Consider the following 26,369-nt stretch of genomic DNA (forward strand, 5'->3'; position numbering starts at 1 on the left):
AGTCTTGAATGCAAGTTATTTCTTTCTAGCCAAAACAATAGAACGTAAGTCAGAGGAGGTAATGATCAAGCTGTATAATGATCTGGTCAGACCACACCTTGAATACAGTTCTATGTTGCTAATCCAACACCATTAACTGGTGTCATAAGAGTTTGGTTTCTTTTTAAAAACTAAGAGTCTGTGTGCCTTTAAGACTGGAAAAAAAAGACTGCGAACAGTGACTGAATGTTGACATTTGGTATTTGGAGTGCAGGCTGCAAGGCAATTTGTATCCAAGCAATAGGAAGCTTTTACGACAGTCTTGTGATTTCTGTTTTTTTTTAAAAAGGCTTTCAGTTTCATTTTGGCAGTGAAAGAGACCAGGGGAGCTGTGAGCAGTTAAAAGAGTTACTGCTGGGAACTGGCCAGGAATACAGCCCAGAAAAAATTATTTCTCTTGAAAAATAATTCCTATATCAAGTAAAATTCAAATATCTTCATGAAATCAAAAGAACTTTGAAGGAGTTGCAAATCTAATGTATGGGAGCCTTGTTGCTGTTTATGCTTGAAGAGAGGAAGAGACACAAAGAAAAGAGGAATTACTACACTCTGTGGAGAAACACTGCTTTGGGGAAAGGAAGCTTGTGTTTCAGGTGTGTCAGGTTGCTGTTGCCTCCTGTCAAAAATCCCTACCTGAAGAGTGAGTTCTGTAGTTGCTGTGCTCTGTGGAGAAGCCTCCTTTGCTGTTGACTTTTGTGTTTTGGAGGTTCCTGAACTCTCAGGAAAGTCTCTACTGTTAAACTACGACTTCAGAATTTAAATAGACCTGTTGATACAACCTTTTGCTGACAGATCTGTGTGATGCCTGCTGCAGACAAACTACCTTGAATGCCTACTCACCACAGACTGTTCATTAATTTCACCTGGAGACTTCTAGTGGCATCTGACTATTTGACTCTGGGACACCTCACCAATCCGGAAATACTACCAGAAGTTACAATCCAGTTATCTTCTTATTCCTAAGAAACTGTTGTAAAGTCAATATATCAGTTTTCCCTGGTTAACCATTGGTAATTGAATGTATGTATGCATGAGGGTTAGGAAGATTAAGGAGTTATAAAATCTTTTCATACACAAATTCATCTCATTATTATTTAAAACTTGGTTCATTAATAAATAGTTAATTTTATTGCTGTTTAAAGAAACCTGATTTGGCATGCTTCATTCTGGAGATAAATAAAGTGTTTAACTTGGCTATTTTCTGGTAGGTGGGAATCTTTACTAATATGCTGTGACCTGTGGAGTAGTGGGACTTAATTAACAGTGCAATATTTCTGCTTTTGTCGTTACACTGGTTAAAATAGATTTCTTTGGCCTCCTTATCTCGAGAGACAATGGATAAGCTCCTGGGGGTGGTCAGTGGTTTGTGAAGCAGCGCCTGGAGTGGCTGTAAAGGCCAATTCTAGAGTGACGGGTAATGCTGGAAATACTAAGCAGGTCTGGCAGCATCAGTGGAGAGAGAAACTGAGTTAACGGCCAGAATTCTACGCCCCCTCCTGGAGCGGACTGGGAGGCGGGGAGGGTGTAAATTCAAGTGGGAGGCGGGAGCTTCTGTGCCCGTTGCCTACCTGCCCCTGCTGTTATTTTACCAGCACCAGGGAAGGTGGCAAATGCCCTGCCCATCCCAGGCCATTTGAGACCCCTAAGTGACCAATTAATTGCCACTTGAGGGTGTCCTCCCACTGCTGCTGCTATCTTACCAGCAGCAGACAGACACCGGCACCTGAGGAGTACACTCAGTAATACCTGGCAGCCTGCTTTCGGGCTGGAGGGAGCCCTTCTGCTCTGGTACCCTGCGTAACATGGAGGGTCCCTCCAGCAACAGGGATCGTCCCACCCCTCCCTTCCTACGGTCTGATCTCCACCCCTTCGTGGGGGTCCCCGGCGAGGCCTGAACTCCACTTACTTTTCTGAAGGGCGACATCCATCGTCATCTTGCTCTGTGCAGTCTCAGCAGTGGCCACCGCTCCCAGTGGCGCTGCTGTCCCTCTGATTGCCCAGCAGCTCTTGGAGGCGGGACTTGCTGCCTCAGTGGGATGGAAGTCCCGTCCAAGGCCAATTAAGGGTCTGGGCCACGCAAAATTGCTGTGTGGCTTCCAGGCCAGGTGGAGACGGGCTCACGCGACATTTTGGCCAGTGGGCGGGACCACTGCCTCAATGTAAAATTCCGGCCAACGTTTAAGGTCAATGACATCTCATCAGAAAGTTCTGAGGAAAGGTGATTGGCCTGAAACGTTAAATCTGTTTCTCTATCTACAGATGCTGTCAGCCCTACTGAGCATTTCCAGAAGTTTCAGTTTTTATTTCAGATTTCTACAGTATTTTGCTGTTACAATTAACTGGTTATTTACCTCATTGCTATTTGTGGGGCCTTGCTGTATGAAAAATTGGTTGCTGAGTTAGTCTACAGAATTCTTTCTTTTCTTTTTTCTTTTGTGCCTCCTTATCTCGAGAGACAATGGATACGCGCCTGGAGGTGGTCAGTGGTTTGTGAAGCAGCGCCTGGAGTGGCTATAAAGGCCAATTCTAGAGTGACAGGCTCTTCCACAGGTGCTGCAGAGAAATTTGTTTGTCGGGGCTGTTACACAGTTGGCTCTCCCCTTGCGCCTCTGTCTTTTTTCCTGTCAACTACTAAGTCTCTTCGACTCGCCACATTTTAGCCCTGTCTTTATGGCTGCCCGTCTACAGAATAACAGTGGCTAAACTTCAAAATAATCTGGCTGTCACCTGCTTAGAAGTGCCGTGGGGCTTTGAAAGGTGCTGTATGAATGCAGCATCTTTTATTTTTAGATGTTCCGGAAGTGCTCTAAACTAGGCTAATTCAAAGAAACAGCATAATTAACATGTTGCAGAAATGTTAACACCTGCTTTAAGATGACAGTTCAGTTGTATGCGGTCACAGTAGTTCCCCACAGTGGCGAATCCCTGCTTTGAATAGGCCTCTGGGAAGGCATCTCTTTGAAAGAGACAGAAATTTGAAGACCAACTAAACCAGCAGCAACTAAATTTGTAACAAATGGTACAATAATAAAATGAGTATGGGGGGGGGGGGGCGGGGGTGATGAGGAGAAAGAGACTGGGGGTGTAGGTACACAAATCTTTGAAGGTGACAGGACAAGTTGAGAAGGCTGTTAAAGCAAGCATATGGAATCCTTCGCTTTATGAATAGATGCATAGGGTACAAAAGCAAGAGGTTAAACTCATCATTTCTAAAACACTGGTTCGGCTTCAGTTGGAGTATTTTGTCCAATTCTGGGCACCATGCTTTAGGAAGGATGTCAATGCCTTTAGGAGAGAGCAGAAGAGATTTACTAGAATGGTACCAGAGTTGAGGGACTTTAGATATGTGGAGAGACTGGAGAAGCTGGGATTGCTCTCCATAGAGCAGAGAAAGTTAAGAGGAGATTTGATAGAGCTGTTCAAAATCATGGATGGTTTTGATCGAGTAAATAAAGAGGAACTGTGTCCAGTGGCAGATAGGTTGGGTAACCAGAGCACACAGATTTAAGGTGATTGTCAAAAGAACCAGAGACGACATGAAAATAAATTATGCCATGAGTTGTTGTGATCTGGAATGCACTGCCTGAAAGTATAATGGAAGCAGATTCAGTAGTGACTTTCAAATTAAATTGCGTAAATACTTGAAGGTAAAATAATTACATGGCTAAGGAGAAAGAGTAGGGGAGTGGCATTAATTAGATAGCTCTACCAAAGAGCTGGCAGACGCACAGTGGGCTGAATGGCGGCTTCCTGTGCTGTATCACTTTATGATTCACTCTTGCACATAACTGGCTGTGTTAAAGTGACATTGCCAGAGGACTGAGAGCTAGTTGTCTGCAGTGATGAAGTGTAAAGAGTCTGTAGTTATCAGCAATCTAATGGCACACTTGTATTAGCAGTTTTCTGCCTCCAAAAGAAGAAAGAACCTACATTTATGCAGCGCCTGGAATGTCCTCATGACAACCAGTGAAGATGATTGCAAATTTGCAAAGCAAACAAGCTAGTATTCCTAGAGCTGGTGACACTGCACCAACAAAGTGTCTGGTTTCTGTAAACATCTTCAAAGACAGTGAGTGCCCTCTTAGATGCCCACGATAAGTGCAGACATCCTATGCAATGGCCTGAGTGAAACATTCCCACTACCCTATGTACAGACCAGTGTATGGACTGAAGCTCCCAATCCATTTAGGAAGCTACTGGTCTCAGAGAAATGCTGGTTATTTGAAAATGTTCTTGTTGCTAATTCCCCTTTTCCTTTCCTGAAGGTTGACACCAGTGTTGGTGGCTGATGTTTCTATAAACACACCTGCTCCCTGTAATCTCACCCAAATGGCCACTTTTCATTGATTCAGCTTGTTACGACTGAGGTGGGAGGAGTGCACTGTTTAATCTAGTCCCACTTCTCCACAGATCACAACATATATTTTTAAATTTTACCACTTACTGAGAAATATACTCTATTTCTCCCCAGAATAGAACACACTAACCATGTTTCTTTAACGAACAACAAAATTATCAGTTTATTATAGAACAAATCTTAATTAGTAATGAAGTAAAGCATAAACACACAGATTAAAAATTTTAAAGTCCCCTTTTTACCTTAGTCCCTCACACTTATACACATACATATACCGGTTAACCAGAAAAATAAAAGGGATTTTTTTTAAATTCAGAGCTCTGTTACCGACAAAAAAAAAAACACTTGGGCTGATTACTTGCTCATTTTTGGAGAAAACAGCAGATGAGATATGTTATTTCAAAACTGGCATACAGTCTAGTCTCCGAGTACACGTAGACAGGTCACTGGCATTTTTTAGAACAGTTCTCTTCAGGCGGCATTGAGAACTAATTTAGCAGGCTTTCTTCAAAGACAGGAGATGAGATGAATTGACACTGTGGACTTCTCAGGGTCTTTTAGAGAGGTGCTGGAAAGCAAGCTCAGTTGTGGTCTTCTCACCTTCCTTCACTTCAGCAGCAGACTAACTTTATCCGCCGCTCACTCCAGAAGGTAAAAGATACTGACTGCTATAACCAAAAGCCTGCAAATTTTCTGCTCTCTCTTAGGTGTGCTCTGCTGCTGCTGGGCTTGTCCAATCAAAGAGTGCTACTGACTTACCAGCCCACATTTTTCCCTGTTACCAGGGTTTCTGTTCTATTTTTCCCCTTGAGTCATGTGACAACGAGTACATTGTTGCCAAAACAGTCCTTTCAGTGTCCCCTGATGGCGTCCATGAAAAAAAAACTGGTCCAACATTTATTCAGTTTGAATATGAATTCCTCAAAAACATTTTAACCAAAAAAACCATCATTTTTCTAACAAGCTGTGGGGAGCATCATAGGTAAGGTAAAAATTTCACTTTTGCCCATCATCTATGGTGTTTCCGAGATGGATAACTAACAGCAATCGGGAGTTGAAACGCTAGCTGATCCTCCTTTTACCCTCCCTACAACCCAAGTTTACTAAGGGCAGTTTTAATGTCATTATTGGTGCCCTGGCTGAGCTCAGAACTCTGAGTGGAGCCTGCAATTTAAGCTTGGCTCCTTCCTGGTCTGTGTGGCTCAGCAATTCACTGGAGACATTTGCTAAGCCTTTGGAGGACCCCAGTATTTTTTAAAACATTGCAGCCTGTGCCTGAGCAGTTCAAAGTGAATTTGGCTACTGTGGAAACCTCACCAGCATAAGAAGAGTCAACAAGGGAGTAGAGGAAAGGTGGTGGAAACTGGTATTAGACCACCACTACAGAAAGCAATTGTAAGTGGAACTTGCATCTTGGTTGACCAGTTTTGCTTGAAAATGCTGCAAATTAACTTCACTTACAATTTATTGCCAACAGAAAAAGCTCAGGAAGGTGCTTTTGAAGGTGCAGTTGTTTGATACAAAACTAAAGAAATGAAAATTTAAGAGAGACAAGAGGTAGGCAGTATAAAATGAGAGTATTACTCGAATTACAGTTGGCAAGTAACATTGGAGACTAGGCTTTATTTTCATCAAATCCATTTCAATGTGTATATCTGTTCAAGGGAGGAAATTTAAGAAGATTTTTAAAGAAATTATCTAATAGTATTTGTCAGTTAAAAATTATTGTCACGTGGCAATTTAAAAGATTTTGATGATTGTGCTGGAGGTGTGGTCAGGAACGGACTCAGGAATGAAGCTGTTAAATGCATCGCCAGTTTATACCTAAAAGCTGAGGAAGATTGCAATCTGCCTTATTTGTGGACAGGCACCTTGCAGAAACAGAATCTTCTCTGGGAGGGAACCATGGAGTTTGGCAGAGGACAACTGCTGCTTCATGCACTTTTCACCTCCAAACTTAACTAGTCTAATGCTCTTCTAGCTGACTTCCCATCTGCCACCCTCCATAAATGCAGCTTGTCCAAAACTCTGCTGCTCACATCCTATGTGTTCTGCTCATCTGTCACACCTGTCCTCACTAAATCCATACTGGTTTGTGGTCTACCTGACTCAAATTTAAAATTCTTATCCTTTTGTTTATATCCACCCATGGCCATGCTGCACACTATTTCTGTAATCTTCTCCAGAGCTACAATACCCCAACCCTCTGAAATTTTCATTTGTCTAACTTGGACAACTTTTGCATGCCTCCTCCCTTTGCTCCTTCATTGGCTGCCATGTCTTCATCTGTGTTGGCCCATACTCTGAAAATTCATCCCTACGCCCCTCTGTCTCTCCACCTCATTACCACCTTTAAGATATTCTTGAAAACCCAAATTTTTGACCAAGCTTTCGGTTACCCTTCCTAATATTGCTTTTTATTTTGGCTTGGCCTCCATTTTTCCTTCATGAATACATTTCCTGTGTAAATGTAAGTTGTTATACTGCTGTGTTTTCAGCCAGTGCTGTCTTTTCTCCAGCTGAGATAGCTTCCAGTTATTTATTTTTGGTTGGTCCCTGATGAGAGGGGCAGTTATTGACATGTTCATTACTGAAATCAATTTCCTGGTGAAGAGCGAACCTTGGAAAGTTGTATCTTCATGGAACCTGGGATCAATCTTGAAAAATAAGGATCTGCCCTACCAGCCGCCTTGTATACTTTAAATAGAAGCTACTTGACGCTTTTCATTTTCATCCATGGTTTAAATTCTATTATTTGATCTAACCAATATAACCTGGCCGCATAAACCTATTTGCAGAGCCACATTATGCTTCCTACACACACTGCATGCCGTTTCCCCTAAAATTCAGACTGCCATGAATCACACTGCATTATGTGTTATGCACATGTCTGCACATGTGTTACAATCAGTCAACTTTTGAAAGATGCCAGAGGCATCTTACCTACCTTTCCATTTATCAATTAACCCAAGAGGTCAATTCTCTCTGACTGGTACAAATGAGAGCATTTTGGCATTGGATGCTGCAGGACTGTATAGGTTCCCCATGTTGCACTGGAGGTGACTCATGACTGTTCCCAGATGACCACTTGGTGTTAGTCTCAGTAGGGGTGACATGGTTGAGAGCAGTTTTTGTTAAGAAGCCCTATACTTGAATTTTCTTTTCACAGTGGCAATCCTCACAGTATTAGTATGGTTAAAATCTCCAAGTGCACACTATGCGAGTAAACCAATCAGGAACAACACTTGGCATTTTCACCCTCTGCTACGTATGTCTACTAGGCTTAATACTTTAAGTAAGTGCCTCTCAGGCAGGTCCTATTTGTGCAGGCTCACATAATTGATCTCAGCAATAGTAAAGATGGTGCTGTGAAGATGGCACAATGAACCCAAGCAAACTCTCCTTCAGGGACTGATGGGACAGCAGGATGGTTTGTGTAAATTATATGGAGCGTTGCTGATAGAGGGCACAATTGCTCTCAGAAATGAGAAGTAGATATAGAGAAAACCAGATTAGGCCAAAGCTCCATTAGATTGAGAATTAAATGCTCAACACCCTTTCCCAGTGTCTCAGTTGTTTCCACAATAGAATGCAAAATCAGAAAGAGCAAGGAAGGTGCATCTATAAATAAATATTGTCAAATTTTGGAGCTCTATTCCCTAAGAGTCAAATTGAATTTGTGAACTTTGGCATTTAGCTCTGGACTCTGCTGATAAATACAGAATGTTTCTGCTTGTGACAATTCATTTTAAGTTGCAATTTTTTTGTTTTTCCCATTTTCTCATACACCACTGGTATCGAACACTCCCAGGTCAAATGCAACATGTGTTAGCTGCAATGTAAAGCTCCTTTTACACTGCTTCAATAACGGCATGTCACCCCAATGTCACTAGAATGCACCCCATTGTAACATTTCCCTTTTCCTTACATTCAGTTCTTAAAGCCTTTCCTAGTACCCTATATGGAAAAGCTAATCGAATCCAATCAGTCTGTGAAAAATGGGCAATCATGCTTCTGCCCTTCTTTTGCTGGCATGCAGTTTTATCTCTCTTGCATGTTTGCTCTGCGGTTAAAAAAAATACAGACTTTTTTTATTAGTAAAAGCATGCACTTGTGCTGTGTACATATACAATGCTCATGTCCTGCGTGCACATGAACAGTAACGAACTGCTCTGTTTTGCGCCATGTGCTTTCTAGGAGCAGAGCAAATCACTATAGAGGCAGGCAAACTGAGAATGGGAAGCTGAGAGTACTGCCTGCTTTCTTATCTCTCTTATTTATGGAGTTAACCTGCAGTATTAAGAAGCTTCTTGAACAAAGAAAAACATAGTCAAATGCTGAGCCCACATTATGCCACTGGCTCTTTGCATTTACCAGGTGGAGTGAGATTTCATACATTTAATGCAGAATGAGGGTCAGTTTTATGCTTTGGTCTCATGCCTACTAGTAAGTTGAGCTCTTCAAATGAAACTATAAAACAGGAGAATTTAGTTGAGTCAGCTCTATAAAATAAACTGATCATTGATGTATCTATTGCACTCTTAAGGAAATTATGAAACAAATGGGTGTGGCTGCATGCTAAATGTTCAGCTTGCTCTTTCAAACAAGGCTGTATAATCCATTTGTAGAGAACTCAAATATTTGATTTTGTGCAACAAGTATTGTGGTCTAGCTACCAAAGAATCATGGTTTGGTTAGACCCTTTGTGATTGCAGAAGACTGGGACAGTTCTGATAATTATATTTATTCAATTGATTGAGTTTTACAAGAAAGAATATTGGATAAAGAGAGTAATGGATGTTTGGGAGGGATTTATAAGACTGTAATTTAATTGTGGTGCTGATGACGTAGAAATGAAAGCTTGACTAGTTTATGAACATCACATGGCATTGCGATTGAATTGCAGCTGTCAGCTCCTCGCCTGATATCTCCCTATCCCATTTTTTTTAGGATTTGTTCAGTGTCTTTTCTTTCCCTGCCCCCTGCATCAAGGCACTGTTGCCCAACCAGGAGGAAGTCAGATGACTTGTTTTTAGGTCCCAGGTTCTGCCCTGTTGAACCAGTTGATAGGGTGTTCACAAGTGTACTCCAGAATTACTTACTCTTCAGTATTTTATCTAATCAAGTGACAAAGTGCCACGCTTCTGCCTGTTAATGATACAATCCACTGTGTTTTCTGGTACAAGTATGTGCATCAAACTTCATAAGTAATAAAAACAAGAAATGCTGGAACCACTCAGCAGGTCTGGCAGCATCTGTGAAAAGAGAAACAGAGTTAACGTTTCGGGTCAGTGACCCTTCTTCGGAACTGCACTTTCTCTTTTCACAGATGCTGCCAGACCTGCTGAGTGGTTCCAGCATTTCTTGTTTTTATTTCAGATTTCCAGCATCCACAGTATTTTGCTTTTATTTTAAACTTCATAAGTAGTCATGTTACATATTTTTGAATTTGCTGCTCAGCTCTGTATTCGTAAACTATCTTGGTCCACGAATAGTATGTGAGGATGGCCTGGTATTGTTCCACTTCCTTGGCTCCTCTATTGTGAAGGGTAACCCTTGTCTTACCACGGCATGATGTGCTTTTGAACCATACAGACCCTGCAGGTCCCAGGCTGATCGCTGATGAGTACTGAGTAATTTGATCTCAATGGGGTTGTGGTGGAATATTTTAGTCAGCTATGGCTCAGTCGGTAGCACTCTTGCCTGAGACATAAGGTTCCAGGTTCAGGTCCCATTCCAGGGCTTGAGCACAAAAATAAAGGCTGACACTCCAGTGCAATACTGAGGGAGTGCTGCATTGTCAGAATTGCTGTCTTTCGGATGAGACGTGAAACTGAGGTACTGTCTGCCTGCTCGGGTGGATGTAAAAGATCCCATGGCAGTATTTTGAAGAAGAGGAGAGTTATCCTTGGTGTCTTGTCCAATATTTATCCCTCAATCAACATTACAGAAACAGATTATCTGGTGATTATCACATTGCTGTTTGTGGGAGCTTGCTGTGCACAAATTGGCGCCTGCGTTTTCTACATTACAACAGTGAATATGCTTCAAAAGTGCTTCATTGCTGTAAAAAGTTTTGAGATATCAAATGGAAAAGTGCTATATAAATGCAAGTTTTTCTTTTTTCCCTGGGTGAGGGATGGGAAACATTAACCAAGGATTCTGCTGCCAATAGCAACTCAGTGACCTACTGAAGAATGCACGTTTTTAGGTATTGGGTAAGGACAGGATCTGGCTCAGTTGCAAGTGCCCCATTTTTGAACAACCTGTGGAAATTCCAGGTCTAGGCTCGCACAAGACAACTATCTAAAGGAATAAGGCTTCCTCCGATTTTGATGATTGTTACAAACTGCATGAATTTCACTTGCGTGATTTGGGATGTCCTCTAAAACCCTGAATGTCTCACTGCCTTGGAATATGCTTCTGGGTGAAAGCAAGAAAAGTTAGCTAAATAAAGCCTTCTAAATTTCTAAAAATGAAATATCACATTCGCTGTGCATAGCTATGGTTCTCAAGTCCTCATAGTATATTTTCCTTCTGTTAGGTTAACTGACATGTCAACACATTAAAAATTGCCCAAGCTTCTGTGAACTAAAGTGTGTGCTGTTTTAAAGGCCTTTGGAGACCTATGGAAATGTAAGAGTTATAGCAATTGCAGTATACCATAATGTGTGGAACAGAACAAGTGTGCTGGGGGCATAATAGGTATATAGTAATCGATATACTGACAGAAGGAGTGGTGAATAAATAAGGATATTTTTAGATATGACATTGTACTTATTTGGCTTTAAGAGCACTCTATTATAGTCAATGCAATTGCATAGTTCAAGTGAAATATGAAGCACAGGTTGTGACGTACAAAGTGTCCTTGTAGCTTCTTTATTATAGGACTAGAGAAAACTAGATTCAAAAGTGCTAAGTATTTATAGTTTTCAAAATATGCATATTTTACAGGCTATTATATCTGTAAGGAAGGACTGCTTGTAAGTTTCAACTTGTAATATCCAGTTCCTCAAATGTACAGAAACATGGAATATATCTTGATCTACAGTCATGCCTGCTTATTTGCAACTCACTTATAATTGCAAATCCCATTTTAATGCAGCCATTTCTATTGGCACTTTTTTTCCCCTCTTTGCTTCCAAATGTGGATAGTTTGTGTTGTGTATTTTTTTTTAAGAGATACAGCACTGAAACAGGCCCTTCGGCCCACCGAGTCTGTGCCGACCAACAACCACCCATTTGTACTAACCCTGCAGTAATCCCATATCACCTACCTACACTAGGGGCAATTTACAATGGCCAATTTACCTATCAGCCTGCAAGTCTTTGGCTGTGGGAGGAAACCGGAGCACCCGGCGAAAACCCACGCGGTCACAGGTAGAACTTGCAAACTCTGCACAGGCAGTACCCAGAATCGAACTTGGGCCCCTGGAACTGTGAGGCTGCAGTGCTAACCACTGCACTACTGTGCCGCCCCATTGTTGTAGTGTAGATCGAATGTTGTTTAAAGAAGTCTCGGGTTCGTTGTAGGGCTAAAGATATTATTTGCCCTCTTTTTTTTTATTCGTTTGTTGGATGTGGGCGTCGTTGGCTGGGCCAGCATTTGTTGCCCATTCCTAATTGCCCTTGAGAAGGTGGTGGTGAGCTGCTTTCTTGAACCGCTGCAATCCTTGGGGTTCAGGTACACCAACAGAGCTGTTAGGAAGAGAGTTCCGGGATTTTGACCCAGTGACAGTGAAGGTATGGCGATATAGTTCCAAGTCAGGATGGTGTGTGGCTTGGAGGGGAACTTGCAGGTGGTGGTGTTCTCATGCATCTGCTGCCCTTGTGCTTCCAGGTGGTAGAGGTCATGGGTTTGGAAGGTGCTGTCAAAGGAGCCTTGGTGCATTGCTGCAGTGCATCTTGTAGATGGTACATACTGCTGCCACAGTGCATCGGTGGTGAAGGGAGTGAATGATGAAGGTGGTGGATGGGGTGCCACTCAAGTGGGCTGCTTTGTTCTGGATGGTGTCGAACTTCTTGAGTGTTGTTGGAGCTGCATCCATCCAGGCAAGTGGAGAGTATTCCATCATACTCCTGACTTGTGCCTTGTAGATGGTGGACAGGCAGTGGGGCGTCAGGAAGTGAGTTACTCGCCTGAGAATTCCTGGCCTCTGACCTGCTCTTGTAGCCACAGAATTTATGTGGCTGGTCCAATTCAGTTTCTGGTCAAAGGTAACCCCCAGTATGTTGTTAGTGGCTGATTGATTCAGTGATGGGAATGCCATTGAACATCAAGGGGAGATGGGTAGAATGTTGTCGGGGCCCATAGCCTTTGCAGTATCCAGTGCCTTCAGTCGTTTCTTGATATCACGTGGAGTGAATCAAATTGGCTGAAGTCTGGCATCTGTGATGCTGGGGACCTTAGGAGGAGGCCGAGATGGATCAGCCACTCGACACTTTTGCCTGAAGCTGAATGCAAATGCTTCAGCCTTGTCTTTTGCACTGATGTGCTGGGCTCCATCATTGAAGATGGGGATATTTGTGAAACCTTCTCCTCCTGTTAGTTGTTTAATTGTCCACCACCATTCACGACTGGATGTGGCAGGACTACAGAGAGATCTGATCCGTTGGCTGTGGGATCGCCTAGCTCTGTCTCTCACGTGCTGCTTCCGCTGTTTGGCATGCAGGTAGTCCTGAAGTACTCTCCACGTGCCCAGCACACCTCATGCTGCTTCTAGCTTCTTCCCAGCCAAATACCCATGTGACTATTACATCATCATCACGACAATGAGAGGGGTTTACTCTCACTTTGTCAAACATTACCCTTTCAGGCCCTGATACATCTCCCCCCAAGTCTTTGTCCATCACAGATTCAGCCTATTGGGAAGCTTCGTTACTCTCCCTGCTCATGCTCTTATCGGGGCAGAAGATCGGTAATCTTGCTTGAAAGTCTTTTTGAACGACTTGGATGGCCTTGGCCAATGTTTTTAGTATCCTGTTGTCTCTGGGTTTCTTGATCATCTGGTTCATCCAAACAAATGATTGATTGTTGCTTCTGTGGAATAGGGATGATATTTCTCCTATTTGGTCATGTAGTACTCTCTGCTATGTATATTCAATATGATCTCTGATCATTTTCATCTTTTTGGATGACATCACCTTCCTTTCTAGGTCTCATATCCATACCTTCTCGCCTGCCTTCAGCTGAGGTAGGTTTCTGGTGCAAAATCTTTTACTGTAATTTTGAGCTTCTTGTTTCCTCAAAGGGTGTGGTATCATTATGGGTGTAAAGATACAGACCGGTCTGACATCTTTAAGCGTAATTCTGTACTCTGTCTTCAAACTTCCTAGACCCCAGAACAGTTTGGGATAGTCTGCTTGAAGGTGACTGTTTGACTTTGGCTGTTTGACTTCATCCACCTTTTTGAGTAGATGTAGGTCTTAGTATGCTTTTCTGCTTAACAAGGAAAATTCATGATTTTTCAAAATGTATAGGGTTTTGATATTCTGTCTTTCTTTATATTGGAGAGTTGCTTGTAGCTTACCCTTCACCTTCAGTTGGATCCCTCCTGGACCATGTAGCTGTGTGTCCGCTGTTTATAAGCAATGTCTCATCAAAGATGGCACTTGGTCTGACAGAATTGTGAAACCTCTAACTGTGTCCAATTTCCCTTCGGAAGTCTCCTGGTTTATCTTCCACTGGAAGTTGTTCCAACTCATTCACCGCTCTATGCGTGAAGGCTTTTTGTTTTGTACATTTGAGAGAAGAGGTCTTGCTCTGGCACATCTTTCTGAAGTGGCTTGTCTTTTTGCACTGATCATGTTTGTGAGCCTTTCTGGCTCCACAGCGCTGGCATTTTTCTGATCCAAGGCCTCTCCTCAGGCCACAGAATAGCTCTGTTTTGTCAACGGACTTCTGCCTGTCGCACCATCTGAATTACTTTCTCAAGTGTGTGGTCATCTTTGGACTGTAAGATGTCTGACAAGGACTCATCAGCTATTCCCACTATTATTTGGTCCCTGATCAACTCAGACTTCAGTTCTCTGTATTTGCAGCCCTCTGCCAATCTGTACAAATCATTAATGAAAGCATCTGAACTTTCATTAAATTTTGCTCTTTCCAGGATCATCATACTTCTCAAATTAAAATATTTGTCGAATGCTTGTAACACGTCATCAAATTTGTTTGAAGCTTCATTTATGCCTTTACGATCATATCATCAGCAATGGCACCCACAGAGTCGTCGTCTTCTTCTTTGGCCTCCTTGTCTCGAGAGACAATAAGTAAGCACCTAGAGGTGGTCAGTGATTTGTGAAGCAACGCCTGGAGTGGCAATAAAGGCCAATTCCAGATTAACAGACTCTTCCACAGGTGCTGCAGATAAAATTGGTTGTTGGGGCTGTTACACAGTTGGCTCTCCCCTTGCATTTCTGTCTTTTTTCCTGCCAACTGCTAAGTCTCTTCGACTCGCCACTCTTTAGCCCCGCCTTAATGGCTGTCCACCAGCTCTGGCGATCACTGGCAACTGACTCCTACGACTTGTGGTCAATGTCACAGGACTTCATGTCACGTTTGCAGACGTCTTTAAAGCGGAGACATGGACGGCCGGTGGGTCTGATACCAGTGACGAGCTCGCTGTACAATGCGTCCTTGGGGATCCTGCCATCTTCCATGCGGCTCACACGGCCAAGTCATCTCAAACGCCGCTGGCTCAGTAGGGTGTATATGCTGGGGATGTTGGCCGCCTCGAGGACTTCTACGTTGAAGATACGGTCCTGCCACCTGATGCCAAGGATTCTCTGGATGACGTCACTCTTGGCTGACATAGGTTGTCCAGGCCTCGCTGCCGTAGAGCAAGGTACTGAGGACACAGGCTTTGAAACACTCGGACTTTTGTGTTCTGTGTCAGTGCACCATTTTCCCACACTCTCTTGGCCAGTCTGGACTCAGCAATGGACGCCTTTCCCATGCGCTTGTTGATTTCTGCATCGAGAGACAACCTAGTTGAGCCTAGGTAGGTGAGCTCTTGAAACACTTCCAGAGTGTGGTTGCTGATATTGATGGATGGAGCATTTCTGACGTCCTGTCCCATGATGTTTGTTTTCTTTAGGCTGATGGTTAGGCCAAATTCGTTGCAGGCTGTCGATGAGACTCTGCAGACACTCTTCAGTGTGGGATGTTAATGCAGCATCGTCAGCAAAGAGAAGTTCCCTGATGACTTTGCGTACTTTGGTCTTCGCTCTAAGATGGGCAAGGTTGAACAACCTGCCACCAGATCTTGTGTGGATGAAAATTTCTTCTTCTGAAGACTTGAACGCATGTGAGAGCAGCAGTGAGAAGAAGGTCCCAAACCGTGTAAGTGCAAGAACACAGCCCTGTTTCACGCCACTCAGGATAGGAAAGGGGTCTGATGAGGCACCGCAATGATGAATTGTGCCTTTCATATTGTCATGGAATGAGGAGATGATACTTAGTAGCTTTGGTGGACATCCGATCTTTTCTGGTAGTCTGAAGAGACCACATCTGCTGACGAGGTCAAAGGCTTTGGTGAGATCAATGAAAGCAATGTAGAGGGGCATCTGTTGTTCGCGGCATTTCTCCTGTAGCTGGTGAAGGGAGAGAACGGCATGTCAATGGTGAATCTCTCTGCTCAAAAGCTGCGCTGTGCCTCAGGGTAGACATGCTCAGCCAGCTTCTGGAGTCTGTTTAAAACGCCTCGAGCAAAGACTTTCCCCACTATGCTGAGCAGGGAGATTCCACGGTAGTTGTTGCGGTCACCGCGGCACCCACAGAGTATAAAAGAGTATTAACTTGCTCAGCCTCTGATTTAATGTGTAGCTGAGAATCTATTGTAAATCTTTGAAATCTTTTTCTCCACTTTGACCAGTTTTGTATCTGATTGGGTTCTTCCCAATTCTGGAAGCGTTCAGGCATCATATGTTTCGAATCCAATCTTTGCTAGACTTTTTTTAGGGTGTTCCCCTTTCTTTAAGAATTTTTTTTAGGCTTGTTTGCTTTAATGGAAGTCTGCCCGTGCTTTTCAGGGATTTCCGGCTCTTTTCGGGAGTTCTCGTGCTTTTCAGGGATTTCCTGCTTGTCACCCTTGTGGACAGCCCGAGCAAAGGATTTGTTTTTATTTCTGTGTGCACAGTGTGCCATTAGAAAATTACTTCACCCTTTTCAAAGGGTTTCTTATCCGATCCCCGACTGTCAGTACCGTGACTCGGCCGATCACTGGATTCTTCTCACAGGCCACCACGCCTTTGTGGTGCAGCCTGTATTGTCTGTGCACTGACTCATCGACTATCCATGTCGTCCTTCGGCTATGGAACAGCTCTGGAGCACTTTACCGTTTCTTCTGTAGGTAAGCAGTTTTCTTCAGTCTTCTGGCTGTACCGGGCAGTATTTTTCTTTACTTTTTTTTGTTGTTTGTAGCTGCCACCATATTGTGTACTGTAGTGTAGATCGAGTGTTGTTTAAAGAAGTCTCAGGTTCGTTGTAGGGCTGAATATTAACTTGTTTATTATATACATCTAATTATTTACACTCACCACAAGCCTATCTAGCCAGCACACCTCATGCTGCTTCTAGGTTCTTCCCAGCCTAATTCTCATGTGACTGTTACATTCTCACTACAGTGGGAGGGGTTTACTCTCACTATCTCAAACATTAACCCTTTCAGGCCCTTCTACCATAGTTTGCTTTTTTGCTGTTTCATTATTGTAATTCTAACTTATATGCATGCAGAAATCCTGCTTTAACAATATCTTTTACCTGAGAACCTGAGGCTTTCACCTCACAATCCTGGTTTTGTTGGTTAAAATGTCTAATAACCAGTTTGACCTGGTTTCCATTCATTGCTCATGTCTGTTGGTGTTATTTGGGTGAGGGAGGAAATTAAATCGGAGATGGCTGAACAAAGAAAGTGCCGTGACTTGTCGTTGCCTAAGCAACTGAATGTTTTGAACATCATTACCACCCAAAAATCGGATGAAGAGCTCTATCCAAGTGTGATGTGACGATGCACACAGATGAAAATAAAGTAGGTGGAAAACAATATTTTTTTTTGTTCATTCATGGGATGTGGGCGTCACTGGCCAGGCCAGCATTTATTGCCCATCCCTAATTGCCCTTGAGAAGGTGATGGTGAGCTGCCTTCTTGAACCGCTGCATTTGGGGTATATTGTTATAAATCAGATGTTCTGTTGTTAATTATTTAAATTCAACTATAAAACACATTTCCAAAAGGTCTGATTTATACTGAGCTGTGCGAATGTGCATTGATGCATGGGACTGCACAAGAGCTAATCATTTCCAATCCTCCATCATTCACTCCACAAACAAAATGATACCGAGATCAAATCTCTGATGTATTGGAAAAAATTGCAGCTATAAGATTCAAGAATGATGAGGGATGTAAGATGGAATTGAAAAAGAACTCCTACATGAGATGTTGGGAAACGCAGCTCATTCAAAGGCTTGCAGTTTAGTTCCACTGCTCAACTGACATTCCAGCTCAGCTGCCCTTTAAGGGTGAGTTTTGTCACCTGTCAAATTATTTAATATGTGATGATTCCTCCATAGAGGAAAACCTTGTATTTTACTGTTGTGGGCGGGGTGAGGGGTGGGTGGGTGGGTGCCAGTGGAGTGATATCATCAGATCCATTTTTCCTATCGATCGACATGGAGCTGGATTGAAATGGCCACAGAGAGGTTTGCTGCTCAGGCAGTCTCACCTTTCTGCCTGGATAAGGACAGTGTGAAGGGAGACAGACTGCCGGTATGGATGTAACATGAAAAATGACAGGGTGGAAAAGCACGATGAAAGCAAAAGGAGAGCTGGTTCTCCATATGCAGAAGGCTGCATTTGCTGACAATGCCACCACTAGGTGGTGCAGTACTGGCACATGCACAAATGCAGCCTCTTCCACTGAAATGTTACTGTCTGTGACGTTTCAGGCAGCTGCCAGGATTAAAGATGGCGCTGCTCAATTTATGACAAAAAACAAATTCAACCCGCAAATCCTTTCGGTGGCTGCCATTGCTGCCTCCATCCCACCCTCAACAGTCCCCCGCTCCCTCCTGCCATTGCGCTTCCCTTTGCCGCTCCCTCCTACACCGTCTGCTCACCACTGGCTCCCCGCTGTCTTCCCTTAGCCAATCGCTCCGGCCTTGGCTCCCCCAAGCCTCCGGCCGCTTGCTCCCCGCTCTTTCCCCCCACCCCCCCACCCCGCCCCCCTCTCAGCCGCTTGCTCCAGACTGCCAGTGCACCTCCCTTCCCCTCAGCCAATTGTACCCCGCTCCTTACTTCCCCCCCCCCCCCCCACCCTGCTCTCCAGCCGCTCGCTCACTGCTTCTCTCCCCCCCCCCCCCTCCAGCCGCTAGCTCCAGGCTGTACCGCTTCCCTCCTCTCGGCCACTCGCTCCCATCTTCGATCGTTGTCTGCCGTGCCGCCCGAAGAAGCAATGCAGGCCGTGAGGGGTGGCGGGTAGACATAGGAGCGAGTGGCCGAGAGGAGGGAAGCGGCATGGCCTAGAGCTAGCAACTGTAATCGGGGGGCGGGGAGGAAGCAGGGGGCAGGCAGCCGGTGAGTGGGATGGGGGGAGGGCGAAGCGAGGAGCGGGGAACGATTGGCCCAGGGGAATGGGGGTGGGGGGAGCAGTGACGAGGTCTGGAGCGAGTGGCTGAGAGGGAGGGAAGCAGCCGTGGGGAGGAGGAAGGGAGAAAGCGTCGAGGGCAGAAGCGACTGGCTGAGGGGGGGGCTTGCAGCAAGTGGCCGAGGGGTAGTGCGGCCAGTGGGGCGGGAATGAGTAGCTGAGGTGGGGGAAGCGGGTGGGGGGGTGCGAGTGGCTGAGAGAAGGCAGCTGCATGCTGGTGATCGAGTGCGAGAAAGTGGCGATTGAAGCAGGGATGGTTGGAGGGAGTGGGGTACTGTTGGGTGAATGGAGACAGCTATTGAAGGGTGAGGACATAATTGCATGGTGACATCATGCGCACACATGCACGCATTCATATTGGCAGGCTGGCAAATGTTCACACACATTGATGACACCCGCAATCACTCTGTGCCTGCTTTGTGTTGTCAGGAGTCACTTTGTATGTGGAAATTACAGAATAGATACATTTCAATGAGAAAGAAAAATTCCAAGGGGGTCCCGCCATCTGTGGTTAACTAAAACAGTTAAAGATAGTATTAAACTTAAAGAAAAAGCATATAATTGGTCAGAAGATTGGACAGAATATTAAAAACAGCAAAGAATGACTAAAAGATTGATAAGGTAAAATCAGAGTACGAGAGAAAGCGAGCTAGAAATATAAAAACAGATAGTAAGAGTTTCTACAGATATTTAAAAAGGAAAAGAGTTAACAAAGTGAGCATTGGTCCTACAGAAAGTGAGTCTGGGGAATTAATAATGGATAATATGGAGATGGCAGATTAGCTGAACAGGTATTTTGCATTGGTCTTCACTATAGAGGATACAAGTAACATCCCACAGTATTAGCTGTAAGTCAGGAAATGGAAGGGAGGGAGGATCTCAAGAAAATTACAATCACCAGGGAAGTGGTACTGAACACATTGTTGGAGCTGCGGGTTGACAAGTCCCCGGGTCCTGATGGATTTCATCCTAGGGTGTTAAAAGAAGTGGCTAGTGAGACAGTTGATGCGTTAGTTTTAATTTTCCCAAACTTCCTAGATTCAGGGTAGGTTCTGCCTGACTGGAAAATAGTGAATGTAACTCCTTGATTCAAAAAGGGAGGGAAACAGAAAGCAGGAAACTACAGGCCAGTTAGCTTAACATCTGTCTTAGGGAAAATGTTAGAAGCTACTTTTAAAGACGTTATAGCAGGGCCCTTCGAAAAATTCAACGTAATCAGGCAGAGTCAACATGGTTTTGTGAAAGGGACCTCATGTTTGCTCAATTTATTGGAGTTCTTTGAGGGAGTTACATGTTCTATGGATAAAGGGGAACCGGTGGATGGTAGATTTCCAGAAGGCATTTGATAAGGTGCCACATGAAAGGTTATTGCAAAAAATAAAAGCTCATGGTGTAGGGGGTAACATACTGGCATGGATAGAAGATTGGCTAGCTAACAGGAAACAGAGAGTAGGCATAAATGGGTCATTTTCTGGTTGGCAAGGTGTGCCACAGGGATCAGTGCTGGGGCCTCAACTTTTTACAATTTATATAAATGACTTAGATAAAGGGACCAAAGGTATGGTTGCTAAATTTGCATATGAGACAAAGATAGGTAGGAAAGTAGGTTGTGAAGAGGACATGAGGCTACAAAGGGATATAGATAGGTTAAGTGAGTGTGCAAAAATCTGGCAGATGGAGCATAATGTGGGGAAAATGCAAAGTGTCCATTTTGGCAGGAAGAATAACAAAGAAGCATCTTATCTAAATGGTGAGAGATTATGGAGCTCTGAGATAGAGGGATCTGGGTGTTCTTGTGCATGAATCGCAAAAGGTTAGTATGCAGGTACAGCACGTAATTAGGAAAGCTAATAGAATGTTATCATTTATCGCGAGGGGAATTGAATACAAAAGTAGGGAGGTTATGCTTCTGCTATACAGGGCATTGGTGAGACCACATCTGGAGTACTGTGTACAGTATTGGTCTCCTTATTTAAGGAAGGATGTAAATACATTGGAAGCAGTTCAGAGAAGGTTTACTGGACTGATACCTGGAATGGGCGGGCTATGCTATAAGGAAAGATTGGACAGGCGAGGCTTGTATCCGCTGGGATTTAGAAGAGTAAGAGGTGACTACATTGAAACATATAAGATCCTGAAGGGTCTTGACAGGGTGGATATGGAAAGGATATTTCCCCTTGTGGGAGAACCTAGAACCAGGGGTCACTTTTTAAAAATAAATTTGAGACAGAGATGAGGAGAAATTTTTTGTCTGAGAATCATGAGTCTTTGGAACTCTCTTCCTCAAAAGGCGTTGGAAGCAGAGTCTTTGAATATGTTTAAGGCAGAGGTCGACAGATTCTTGATAAGCAAGGGGGTAAAAGGTTATCAGGGTAGGTGTAATGTGGAGTAATCAGTTCAGCCATGAACTTACTGAATGGTGGAGCAGGCTCAAGGGGTCAAATGGCCTACTCCTCCTAATTCGTATGTTCGTATTCAAATTAATTAAGTAAATAGATCTAATAGAAAACTACACATCAAAAGAAAAGAATACAAAATTAAACAGCATGACAGCTGACTTCTGGTATAAAGTTAAGCACTGTTCATTTACGTGTAAGTGTGTGCTACATGTATTGCTTTCCTGGATCTGCTTGAAGTGTCTTTATTCCATGCACACTGTCACTTTGTTTTGAGCTAATCCCTGTAGTTTGGGAGTCCAGTTCAGGTATGTGTGACAGTTGATAATCAGGCAAATCATATCCACTAGATTACAGGTTGTGTGTGCCTAGTTCCGATTTTGCACAGTCAAATTGAGTCACATGTAGTAATATGTTGGTGCAAATGAAAGGATTACATCACTCAGCCATATGATAATTAGAGCTAGGCTTCTCCTCTCCAGTGAACAGGAGGTTTGTATCAATTGCAGTGTTAACCATATGCTTAGAGTTAGAGCAAGCCAAATTTTAAAATCCATCAGTAGATGTTGTAAACAGGCTATTTGAAATAAATGTGTGTAATTCCATTTCCAGTAACAACTATATAAAGGAGATATTGCAGTTTGGGAGAAACAAAGTGTCGAAATAATGAACACAAATGAATATACTTCATGCATAAAATGAGGGTCCCCCATTATTTATAACAAAATTTATAATTGTTCTGATTACTGATACTCACAAGTCCTTGCTCTTGACTTTAACAATACACTTGATACATGACACTGCAACCTTCCACAGTTTTGTCACTTATACCTTTTACATCTTGCAGAAGTGAGTAAAAACTCCTGACCCCTGACCTTTCAGTCACCCTGCTGCACTACAAAAAATTCAGAAAAGTAAGAGGTTGGGAAGAAGCCCATATATATAGTATGTAAAAAAACATAGTTTTGAATTATCATCAGTTTTCAAAGTGTGCTGCATGAAATACATGTGCTGTGAAAATTGTCTTGACCTTCAACTCGTTGGCAGGAAGATGTCACTTAACTTAGTGCTTATGTTTGGAATTCACCTTGCTCCAACTTTTATACAGCTCAAAAATCTCTGATGCATACCACGTGAACCTTGGATTATGGAAAATTGTAATGATAAATTCTATTTTTGTTCATTTGTTCTTCCTGTTCCTTTCTGAAATTTGCTTGTGTAGCTGTTTACTGTCCACATGGCCCTAGAGGAGTATAGAAAGTGTAGGGGGGGTACTTAAAAAAGTAATTAGGAGAGTGAAGAGGGGACATGAAAAAATACTGGCGGGCAAGATAAAGGAAAATCCTAAGGTGCTTTATAAGTATATTAAGGACAAGAGGATAAGCAGGGAAAGAGTAGGGCCCATTAGGGACCAAAGTGGCAATGTGTGTGTGGAGCCGGAGGATATAGGTGAGGTTTTAAATGATTACTTTTCATCTGTGTTCACTATGGAGAAGGACGATGTAGGTGTAGAGATCAGGGAGGGGAATTGTGATATACTTGAACATATTAGTATTGAAATGGATGAGGTATTAGCTGTTTTAGCGGGCTTAAAAAGTGGATAAATCCCCAGACCCAGATGAGATGTATCCCAGGCTGTTATGTGAGGCAAGGGAGGAGATAGCAGGGGCTCTGACACAAATTTTCAAATCCTCTCTGGCTGCAGGAGACGGACCAGAGGACTGGAGGACAGCGAATGTGGTACCATTTTTCAAGAAGGGTAGCAAGGATAAACCAGGTGATTACAGGCTGGTGAGTCTAACATCAGTGGTTGGGAAACTATTGGAAAATATTCTGAGGGACAGGATTAATCTCCACTTGGAGAGGCAGGGATTAATCAGGGATAGTCAGCATAGCTTTGTCAGGGGGAGATCGTGTCTAACTAACTTGATTGAATTTTTCAAGGCGGTGACTAGATGTGTAGATGAGGGTAAGGCAGTTGATGGAGTCCACATGGACTTCTGTAAGGCTTTTCATAAGGTACCACATGGGAGATTGATTAAGAAGGTAAGATCCCATGGAATCCAGGGCAATTTGGCAAATTGGATCCAAAATTGGCTTAGTGGCAGGAGGCAGAGGGTGATGGTCGAGGGTTATTTCTGCGTATGGAAGCCTGTGACCAGTGGTGTATCGCAAGGATTGGTGCTGGGACCCTTGCTATTTGTAGTGTACATTAATGATTTAGATATGAATATAGGAGGTATGATCAGCAAGTTCGTGGATGACACAAAAATTGGTGGTGTCATAAATAGTGAGGAGGAAAGCCTTAGATTACAGGACGATATAGATGGGCTGGTAAAATGGGCGGAGCAGTGGCAAATGGAATTTAATCCTCTGAAGTGTGAGGTGATGTATTTTGGGAGGACTAACAAGGCAAGGGAATATACAATGGATAGTAGGATCCTAGGAAGTACAGAAGGTCAGAGGGACCTTGGTGTACTTGTCCATAGATCACTTTCGGCAGCAGCACAGGTAGATAAGGTGATTAGGAAGGTATATGGGATACTTGCCTTTATTAGCCGAGGCATAGAATATAAGAGCAGGGAGGTTATGATGGAGCTGTATAAAATGCTAGTTAGGCCACAGCATTGGAGAGGGTGCAGAGGAGATTCACCAGGATGTTGCCTGGGTTGGAGCGTTTCAGCTATGAAGGGAGACTGAAAAGGCTAGAGTTGCTTTCCTTAGAGCAGAGAAGGCTGAGGGGGGACATAATTGAGGTATACAAAATTATGAGGGGCATTGATAGGTTAGAAAGGAAGAAACTTTTTCCCTTAGCAGAGGGGTCAATAACCAGGGGGCATAGATTTAAGGTAAGGGGCAGGAGGTTTAGGGGGGATTTGAGGAAAAGATTTTTCACCCAGAGGGTGGTTGGAATCTGGAACACACTGCCTGAAGAGGTGGTAGAGGCAGGAACCATCACAACATTTAAGAAGTATTTAGATGAGCACTTGAAATGCCATAGCGTACAAGCTGGAAAATGGGATTAGAATAGATAGGTGCTTGATGGCTGGCACAGGCACGATCGGCCGAATGGCCTGTTTCTGTGCTGTATGTCTCTATGACATGGCTCAGGCTGCATTTTGATTTTTTTGGTATATTTCATTCCCGCTTGCCAGTATTTTTACAGTATTTTTAAATGGATCTCTCTGTTCATTTTCAAAAGTTAATAATGTAATTTACTGTCAACTCCTACCCTATGCTTTTTGTTGTTTGCGGGGTAAGGGGAAGAATTACACTTCCATTTAAATGTCATTTTATTGTTACCATCTGTCAGGAGCAAGTGCTTGTAACTCCTTGTAAATGGACAGTGCAGTCCAGATCTCCATAGAGGTCTGTTCGTACTCACTGCAAAATGTGATCCGTGTGCTTTACAATGAGCTTATTGCACTGTAGTTCATCTTGAATGTTTCTCTGAGGAAAACATCATCAAATTAAGTGAAACCCTGTTGTCGTCATATTCTAGTTATCATTGCTTTTATAGCTGGGAAACTTAAATGTGATAGTAAGAGCAATCTCCCCCATTAATCACCTACATAGTATGGGATAGTGTTCCTGTATTATGGCTAACTAGAGAGCAATATTTCTTGGTTATTTCCATTTTTTTCTTAAGATTTCACTTCTGTATATCTTTCCCTACATTACAATTGTGACTATACTTCAAAAATAACTCATTGGCTGTGAAGCGCTTTGAGACCGGAGTCCATGAAAGATGCTATATATAAATCCGCCGCCTTCTTCAACATTATAATTTTACAGCTTGACATTTATGATTGTATTTTGAAGGAACATGATTATCACTGCAGAGGTAGACCAGGAGCCAGTCTGCAGAGATGCAGTGGTTTAGGAATTAGCATCATCATCAACATCAACTTAAGTCTACTTTAAAATGCTCAATAGTGCAGGATCAACGTTGAGACCAGCAGCATGCTTTTGTTCATATGCGTATTGTCAACTCAATAGAGAATTTAGGCAGCTGGCGTTCCAGACAATTTTGGGTATATGCTCAGATGGTCATAAGATGAGAAAATCCAAACTTATAAACATAGAAATGTGTAGGACTGGAAGAGACCAAATGGTTGACAAAACAGACCCAGCCCACCATAGATCCATCGGTTTCATACCAAATAATGAATTTGTTTATCAGGACTAAACTTGGGGATTATGCACTTAAGACTGCATTGGGATTCAGAGTTAAACCTGGGAATGGAGGAAAAATTGGCTGAGAGTAGAATCAAGAGATACTTGTTGGAGGATTGATGTTAGGATGGGAGAAGTGCTGACTGGGATGTTCCAGAGATTGGTGTTGCAATTTTTCTTCTTCCTTTCTTGGTTGGTAGGAGTAGTTGAACCTGAGGAACTGGATGTACATATTCTATGAATGATGTACATACAATTCACTGGTGGTTGTACAGGAATATAGAACATGTCTGAATTTGTATGATAGGACTTGATTACATTTTTGTTTCTGAAATTAGTCTGAATGTTATTGTTCTATGGTCACAATTGCATAGAATTTCAGCTGTTTCTACTCTGTGGATAGTATCTGAGTTACTTACAAGAATCAAGTCTGGAGAGAAACAATTTCATGGGTCCCTCACAGATTAGCTCTTTCCCCACCAAAGGGGTAGCTTTAAGGCAGGCTTTCCCCCAACCTTCTGCATTTCCCAAGCTCCCATTCCCAATTCAACTTAGCTAGCTACAAGCCATGTGCCCTTGGAACTATCCATTATTGCCAATCTGACGCCAGCAAACTGCCTCTGGATCCCAGTTTGAAGCAGGCTGCTTGCCGGCTCCATTTAAATGTGGTAAGGTTAAAATAGGCTGGGCCTCCTGCTGTACCTTAGAGTCATAGTGTTATTCTTTTGTTCCTTTTTCTTTTGGGCCTCCTTATCTCG

General features: G+C 43.2%; 1 protein-coding gene across 1 annotated transcript in view; it reads left to right on the forward strand.

The window, feature by feature from the left end:
- The window catches only part of LOC137377319 (serine/threonine-protein kinase BRSK2), a 636,447-nt gene that overhangs the window by 53,050 nt on the left and 557,028 nt on the right, over positions 1-26,369 (forward strand). The gene's annotated exons all lie outside the window — the stretch shown is intronic.

This window comes from Heterodontus francisci, chromosome 14, assembly GCF_036365525.1.
Source record: "Heterodontus francisci isolate sHetFra1 chromosome 14, sHetFra1.hap1, whole genome shotgun sequence".
NCBI lineage: Eukaryota > Metazoa > Chordata > Chondrichthyes > Heterodontiformes > Heterodontidae > Heterodontus > Heterodontus francisci.